Here is a 9,029-nt window from a genome sequence, read left to right on the forward strand (position 1 = left end):
TGCAATTGCATTGGATGAGGTATCAATTTATTCGAAAATAAATGTTCTCTTTGATAAAGACCACGTAGTTGGCCACTTTCATAGAAATTTTTGAAATTAACCACGATGGAATTTCAAAAAATTAAGAAAAATATGGGCTCATTAAAATTTAACCGATGAAAACTCCCCACAAACTAAGTCTAACAATATATTGCAATACATCGTTTTACAAATCTATAAATCCTCTTTGCAAAACTGGTTCGATTTTTAAAATCGGATGGAAAATGGTCAACGGGTTTTTTGGTATAAAAGAAAAATGGAGAGTTCAGAAACTATACAGGACGTATTTTCATGTTGAATTCGATCATACCTACAACCTAAAACTAGGTTTTGTTTCGGGTGTATTTTTTGTAGCACCGTGTAATCAGCATTTATACAAAGGTATTGGTTTTATTTGAATACATGCATACATATGTATGTATGTGACAATATTACCTTGGGTGTGAGATGAAGGATGGTGGCTGATAAGCGACCGTGCTTCTTAATCTTCAGTCTGGAATTGTGTTATTTTCGTAACTTGCTTGTCGGATCTAGGCTCATTTAAATCCGCAACTGGCTGGCACACGTTGCTGGTGCCGGTAACCTATAAATAATTTCCCAATTCGCATTATTTTTGGAATGAAAGATGTAAATGATAGCATAAGTAAACATTCAAATGATCGTAGTGAGACGGTTACAAGAAGAGAATCAAATGTAGTGATACCAATCAGGATTGTATAACCCAGGGATGATAAATGAGTTTTTTAATTTTGTACCAAATCACTAAAAAAGTGTACTAAATTAGCCGAAAGAGTACCAACATTTAAAACACTATGCATACATAGTTACATATACATATGTTTTTAGATTTTCTGTATAAAAATCATGATATAAAACATAGCGTGCCGAAGGTGGAAAATATAAGTGCAAATGAATTGTTTGAAAAGACCACCAAAAGTTAAGTGCTAGTAATACAAAAATTTTCACAAAAAGCCGTTGCATTTAGCGGAATGGAAGTTTCACAAAAATATTTTGCAAAATATTTCCTTTTATAGAAATAAACAAGTTAATAGCAGTGTTCTCGTACCTAAAATCTGGCGAAGAGGGGGGAATCGAGAGCGCAAAATGACACTGAGATCTGCCAATTTCTGCTCGAAAAAATTTTACCTGCGAAAACTTACAAGTAAAAATGTCTGCTGATGCTCTAATTTTTTAATTTTAGTCTGTCAACTATGGCTGCCGTATAAAATTTTTCAATTGTACCATATTTTTCCCAGAAATATACCAAAATAGATAATAATACTGAAAGTTTCTGACCGAATTTGTCGGTTGATCGTTAAAGCGAAAATGGGATAATTTTAAAGGCACATTTGTGGCTATATCTACTTAATTTTTGTGAAACAAGGAAGGGTGCTTGGAGGAGATTCTTTTATTTTTGAATGCGTCATGATATGGCATCAAAAATATTTGTTAGAAAAAAAAACTTATTCATTCTGAGAAAATTCAATTATATGTTAAAAACATTTTTCCTATACAAAAGAATTCAATAGTAAAAAATTCCAAATCGGGGACAATGCACCAAACGGATAATAAATTACCAAATGGATCACCTATTGCAACTGTGAAAGTGATCAGCTGTTTCGAAGATTGCAAGTTATTGCAAAAAAAATTCAAAACCAATAACTTACTTACCAAAAAATTGTTTATTATTGTTTATTGTCCGTGTGAGACTTTAACCCAAACTAAGCTTCCTACCGTCATGTACCGTTCCCCTCCCGGTACCACCGTCAAGGATTTCGTCGGGAGTATAACACTGTGTGACTAATAACGTTATAGATCTATACTCTTCCTCTTCTTCTTATTTGCCGCTGTAACCGCCAAATCGATTTTGACCAACTGACACCAATTGCCAAGTGAAGCCAGAATAGTTTCAGAGCTGGGGCGTCGGTGTCCATTCGAACGATATGGTCAAGCTAGTTGAGCCGCGGTATTTTAATTCGCCATATACCAGCACGGGCATGATGAGTGATTTATAGTGTGGTTTTCGTACGTCGAGAGAGGACTTTACTCCTGAATTGCCTACTCAGTCCAAAGCAGTACTTGTTGGCAAGAGCGATTCTGCATTGGATTTCCATGTTGACATTATTATCGGTGTTAATGCTGGTTTCCAAGTAAACGAAATTCTCTACTTTCTCGAAATTATAACTGTCAAAAGTGACGTGGGTGCCAAGGCGCGAATGTGCTGATTGTTTGTTTGATGACAGGAGGTACTTTGTCTTGTCCTCGTTTACCACCAGACCCATTCGCTTTGCTTCCTTGTCCAACTTGGAAAAGCAAGGACAGACTTCGCGGTTTTTCTTACCGATGATGTCAGTGTCATCGGCGTAAGCCAGCAATTGTATGCTCTTGTAGTAAATTGTTCCTAAGCGGTTCAATTCTGCAGATCTTATTATCTTCTCCAACATCAGATTAAAGAAGTGACATGAGAGAGAGTCGCCCTGTCTCAAACCCCGTCTGGTGGCGAACGGCAACAGAGCAGAGCTGGTGGTATTGCTCAACGTCATTTTTCACAGCCGTATGAGTATTGAGGGGATACCAAATTCAGACATAGCGGCATATAGGAAACTCCTTTTAGTACTGTCGAAAGCGGCTTTAAAGTCGACAAATAGGTGGTGAGCGCCGATCCTTTTCTCGCGGGTCTTTTCCAAGATTTGGCGTACTGTGAAAGGTCTATGGTAGACAACACATTCGATAAGACATTGCAACCTATGCTTAGAAGGCTTATCCCACGGTAGTTGGCACGCATGGCGGGGTCGCCTTTATTGTGGATTAGGCAGAGCGCACTAGAATTCCAGTCGTCGGGCATGCACATTATTACCTCCTTATTAAATAGCTCAGCTGACAGGCCGTCAGCTCAAGCAGCTTTGGCACTTTTCGTCATAGTCAGGCGCTGGGATATCGACTCCATCGACATCGAGTGGGACCTCGGGTTCGTCTTCTCCACTTCCTTCAGTGCTTCTGCCATTCAAAAAGGTCGAAATGGGTTCGCTCCATAATCTGAGTACGTTCTGGACATCGGTCACTAGGTCACCATCGTTTAGAGTCCGACCGATAATCGTCATCGGCATCGGCCTTTTTTTCGCCGATTCTTTGGAATTTCTTTTCAAATGTTCAGGTGAATCGACAGCCAACTTTAAAAAACATTCGCAGACAGCTCACAAAAATTATTTTTATGGAGAACACTGCCAGCAAAAAAAATTGCCAAAAATTAACGCGATTTTATAGCAGCTTGTAACTTGCACTTCCTTATACTAGAATGAAATGGTCTACAAAACTGGATACCAAAATTCTGATTAAAGTGTTCGAAATTTTGGTGAAAATAAGCAGAATTTTTCCAATTTTTGTACAATGTTTGAAATCTGAATTTATATGGTGTTTGTTGTATACCAGCTAGACTTTTATAAAAAAAAAATAAACATTAAATAAAAAAGACAAAATCGGTCAAAATATCGCAATTCTTTTATTTTGTAGACCACTATATGTATGTACATACGTACCTAGCATATAAGTTCTTATGCATTGAGTACAAAAGAGTGTATTTTAGTACAAAACGAAAGGAAATTTTATGTTCCTAAATATTTTTTGCTTAGCACCATATAAAAAGTGTTTTATGTAATGTACATAAATGTGATATATGTACATATATTTTTACACATATACATGTGTATGTAATATTGCATAACAAGCCAATTAATTCAATTTTTTCTTTTCTTTTGTTTTTTTTAACTCCGAGAAATGTACTGATTTTATGAATTAATACATTTATTTGTAACTTTTTATGGAATCGGCATCGGCATCGGCCGATTCTTTCCCCATAAGCCGATTAATCGGCATCGGCATCGGTACCTGAAAAAAATTGGAATCGGTCGGACTCTACCATCGTTGTTCCCACAAGAGTCTTGAAACTTTCCGTAAGTCGGTCAACTCTCTACTAAAAATTTCGGGTGTTTTTTCTGTCGGCCAGCATTTCAAGCATTTTCTCACACTCCTTATCGTACCAGTAATGAGCGGGAAATGTGGTTCCACTGCTCGCGCAAGTCGGTTTGTTGAAGAGTGCTCTCTCACAGCAGGTGTGAGGGTCGAGCGCCGTCTGTTTTGATTGCAGCTTTTCGACGTTGAGCTTTCCCTGCATTGTTGGGGGCCCTCGGAGTGTACGTATGTTTGGCCCTCGGAGTGTACGTATGTACATCTAAAACATGGAAGCATGCCTTCCGTCTATCACAAAATGCAGGATTTGGTTTCCCGTTTTTCGATGTGGAGACATCCATGTAGCTTGATGGATCTTTTTATGCTAGAACCTAGTAATACATACTGCCAAGTTTCGGGCCTGGCGAAGTGGATAACCCTCAGCCCGCCGGTTTTATGTGGAGGCTGATTTTTTCGACACTGGCACCAAAGATCCCTTCGTTGCCCACCTTGGCATTTAAATCGCCAAGCACGATTTTTATACGTGTCGGAGCAGCGCTAATATGTACGTTCTAAGCTAAGCCATTGGGGCATTGGCACATATTAATGAGATGTTGAAGAATCTCGCTTTGATGCGGATTGTGGCTAGACTTTCGTCCACTAGAGTGAACACCGGTCTCTCTCCCACCACAAATCCAACACCGAATTGCACTCCTTTACGTGGCAACTGTAGTAGACGTCGCAAGGCTCACGCTTACCTTCCCCCCCCCCCGTCCATCGCATTTCGTGGATGGAGGTGATGTCAACCTTTATTTTCCCTAGGACTTCAACCAGCCGGGCAGAGGCACCATCCCGATTAAGGGTTCGGATATTCCAAGTGCATACCCTATAATCATAGTCCTTCCTATGTTTGCCGTGATCGTCATCAAAAGAAGGGGGTATCATCCGAGGCATGCGTTTTTTTTCATTGGGCAGGGTTTTAACGTGACGGGACTCAAACCCAGCGCACGCGGGGTGTTACACCCTCCCACTTTACCGCGGTCCCAAACTAGCGTTCGGTCGCTACCCAGAGTATTCATGGATATAAATATCCGGATGTAGTTAGCGATTTGAACCGTAAGCACACGAATCACTTCTGGCCACTCCCAGGTGAATGGCAGTCAAAAGCTTTGCAGTACTGGGAAATGTACAAAACATAGTGGCCAAAAACGAATATCTCACCTATACCCTGATGAATTTTTTAAATTCATAGCACTACATACCTGTATAATAAATCAAATAGCCGGACAAAACGCTAAATGATATACATTGGTATGTATGTATAAATATGAGGGCGTATTGAGCATTTTGAGTACGCAGATTTTTTAGGCTGGTATATTTATTTATGCTAAATATATTACTTAATTTTGTTTTGTCAGACTTAAGAAGTAAACGTCTTGGCTGTTCACCCAACCGGTCTATAGTCTTATCAATAATCTCAGATTGGTTCTGTGATACAAAACTTTCGTTGTACGCTTAGAAAAGAAACAAACCTAGAGGGAAAGTAATAAACAATTGAACTATAAATTTACTTATAGTTTCCGTTCAATCAATCTTTGCTCATTGTCGACTGCAGCCAGGTTTTTACCCTTTTAAAATGGAAGTGCTTTGAAGTTAGAGATAATAACTTGATACATAGCCGGATGATGCACATATCCACTTTTTAAATCAATTTATTAATTATTTTGTTAGCGTTGGGGGTATAATTTGTTATACAGTATATATATAGGAAAAACCAGTATATATAGGCAAAAATTTGGAAGTTATGGGGGGACCGGGCCCCCCGGCCCCTACCTGGCTACGCCCATGAATAGACCTATTATGACAGCAACTTTTTTTGATTTAAAAAAGAGTTTCGTTTTTAATAATCATCACGTATGCACAATAATTCAAATGTCCAAGTAAATAGAGTGTGGTATTTCGACATAATTGTGGTGCAGTACCGTATCTTGACAAAAATTTATAAAAAATGTCGATGTAGTACCAATGTACTTTTGGCTTCCAAAATGTACCAAAAAAGAACAATTGTACCATCAATTTCACCACTGGTATACCCTCTTTATATGCGGCTGAGATCAACGGATGCACATATTTACATACATATATTATGCGAATATACGTATCTAATAGAGATTACGAAAATATAACTTTCATTAAACAGGAATTAGTAGTTTAGGAGGTAGAGCCGCTCAAAGTTGACAATTTTTCCACATGGAGAAAAATGTGTATTAAGGCCATGAAGCAATAATACAAGGTGGTATCAGTAGTGACAGCTCAATTTGACACTGCCTTAGCTCAGTAGAATAAGAAGAAAAACGGGAAGAAATGAATCCCAATTTGGGGGAAAAATATAAGATTTCATATTTTCTTCTAAACAAAGTTAGGTTTTTTATAGTATATTCGCAATGAAATAAAATAAAATAAGATATAACACCATTTTGAGAAAACAAAATGTGTATACAGAGAAAAAATAAAAAATAAACAACTACATTATTAGGCAAAGAATTTTTAAAGACGTAACACTGATTCAGCTAAGGCAGTTAATATGGCGAAATTAGAGCGAGAAGCTGCCAACCGATAACACCTTGTATTATTGCATCATGTATTAAGGCACTCGGCACATTACGCGCCTAATCAAAGTAGAGTAATCGTTTCGTCATGCCGAAACGAATGCATGACGACTCGACTTCTGTACACTTGCACGCCGCACTAAGGGGTATTTGAGCCAAAAAACCGGTCAAAATTATTTAGGGGCCTATATTATCTCAAAATACAATAAAAAACAATATCTTATCAGTATTTTGGATTTATTAATAAAAATACATAAAAAAAATCCTTTGATGTCTGGCCGCATATATAACATCGCATAGTTGATGCAGTGTCCGTTGCGGAGTTGCAGACCTTTTCGTCTACCATTGTCAGAAAAATATTGTGACTGATTTTCAATGATATTTCACTGTTTACAGTTTCCTTCCGATTTTTAGCTTGATTTTCGATGTATTATAAAAGAAAAATTTTTTTTTTTTAATTTTGCCTTTGACTAAAAAAATGTAAAAAGGTTGGGGTAGGTCGGGGGAGATTTTATTTTTTTTTCAGATAGGCAAAGGTTCAAACTTTATTACCACATTTTAAATGTAAGGCGACAAAGCCCGACACATAAACAAAAACACTATTGTTTTAAACTTTTTTTAAAAATACCACGTTTTTAAAAAGGAAATTTTCAACATAAGTCTAAATGCGGAACTTCGACAGTAACATATTTTTTTACAAAGTACATACCTTCAACATCCATATTCAATGCGAATTTTTCTGATAATTCACCATACGAAGACATATTAACACAGAGAAATATGTAAAATAATCAAAAGCGCCGAGAACCACGTGTCTTTGTTCAAAGGCTAGGTTCCGACTGATTATGTGGCCAGACGCAGTAAAACACGCGGGTTTGGGGGCTGGGGGCGGTGAACCGGTTATTGTACTTATTTAAACATGCATTGTTTGTGTCATTTTATGGAATTTAGAAAAACCACTTTTGACCGGTTTTTTGCCTCAAATACCCCTTAGTGCCCAGCTAATAAACACTTTCTACACATAACAAATTTTCTGGCCGTCCTTTCGCAACACGCACTTCCGCAAATATTTCTGCTCCGAAATATTGCATAAACGCTTGTGGTTTAATACAATTTGCGCGAATTTTAGCACGAAATCATCCATTTTCAATTATTTTCTGTTGAATTGACAAATAAATTTTATTTCCAACACAAAAAAGTAAATAAATGATGATTTCAAAACTGCAAGCGCCTTACAATGTTGGGCGCTGCGATTCATGAAGCTTTTATGATTAGGCGAAAACAAGATTTTGAATCGTAATGTACAGAGCTTCATTGAAATACATGTGTTCGGCATAAAAGCTTTGTATGCCGAAACGATTACACCACTATGATTAGGAGCTTAATGTGTGGAGTGCCTTATTGTTCTATTTCGTCATATTTAAGATTGTCTTCTCTGGGCCTGTGCCAATCGGTAACTTTTTTCTCTGTGGTGAGACGGGGTGGAAAAATTTGCTATGGTGTACAAATAAATTGAATTTTGCTGTGCCAAATGCAGAGTTAAATTTTGACAGTTGAAAAACCAAACAAACGCTCGTGCGAAAAAAATTTTCTCTTTTCTATCATTTGGCACAGGCCCTCTGTAAATAGAGCGAAAAGTTGCTATTTTTTGTACTTTAGCAAAAGGTACTTCCATTTTAGGTAACAGTAAAAAAGAAACGTTCATTGACAATTTATTTTCTAGTGAGTTATACTAGCTCAAACATTGTGATGGTCTCCAAACTAAGTATATGAGGTATTTCGAGCTTCAGACACTAAACGGGATTTCGTTTCGGCAATTATGAAAGAGTGAAATACACATTATGGAAGAAGAAGGAGACCTGAAGGAAAAAATTCATTTAATATACATCTATATGTAAATAGGCAATCACACCCCTTTTACGGCTAAACTATAGTTCTAAGGTATAAACAATTATATATCATTAGAAAGGTATTTTGATGCTGATGTACAGGCGATTTTTTAAATTTAAAATTTGCGCAACATAAAGCGAACAAATCAATTCAAAAGTGGCACCAATACCAATGCCATACATCTACATGGTTGGGCCGGAAATAACACCTAAATGTAAGCTTTACCATTGATACTGCATTGCAAAAACGTGCTAAGCAACAGTTTAGGAACAAGATTTATTTAGATTAAGATTCATGTATGAAGGAAAGAAATAATGAGTATGTAGAAGAAGGAAGGGATGAAGACAAAAATTAACATAAAAGTAAAGAATGCTAAAGGTAAAAACACCGAGAAAGGTAAATTTAAATACTCAACATAATGACAAAGGTGTGGGTGAATATGTGTATAGATAAAAAAAGAATGAGGATGAAGATCATTAAGATTATGAAGAAGATGAAGATGAAGATGAAGATGAAGATGAAGATGAAGATGAAGATGAAGATGAA

The sequence above is a fragment of the Rhagoletis pomonella genome, unplaced genomic scaffold, assembly GCF_013731165.1.
Source record: "Rhagoletis pomonella isolate Grant_MI unplaced genomic scaffold, Rhpom_1.0 Rhpom_scaffold_00001, whole genome shotgun sequence".
NCBI classification, from domain to species: domain Eukaryota; kingdom Metazoa; phylum Arthropoda; class Insecta; order Diptera; family Tephritidae; genus Rhagoletis; species Rhagoletis pomonella.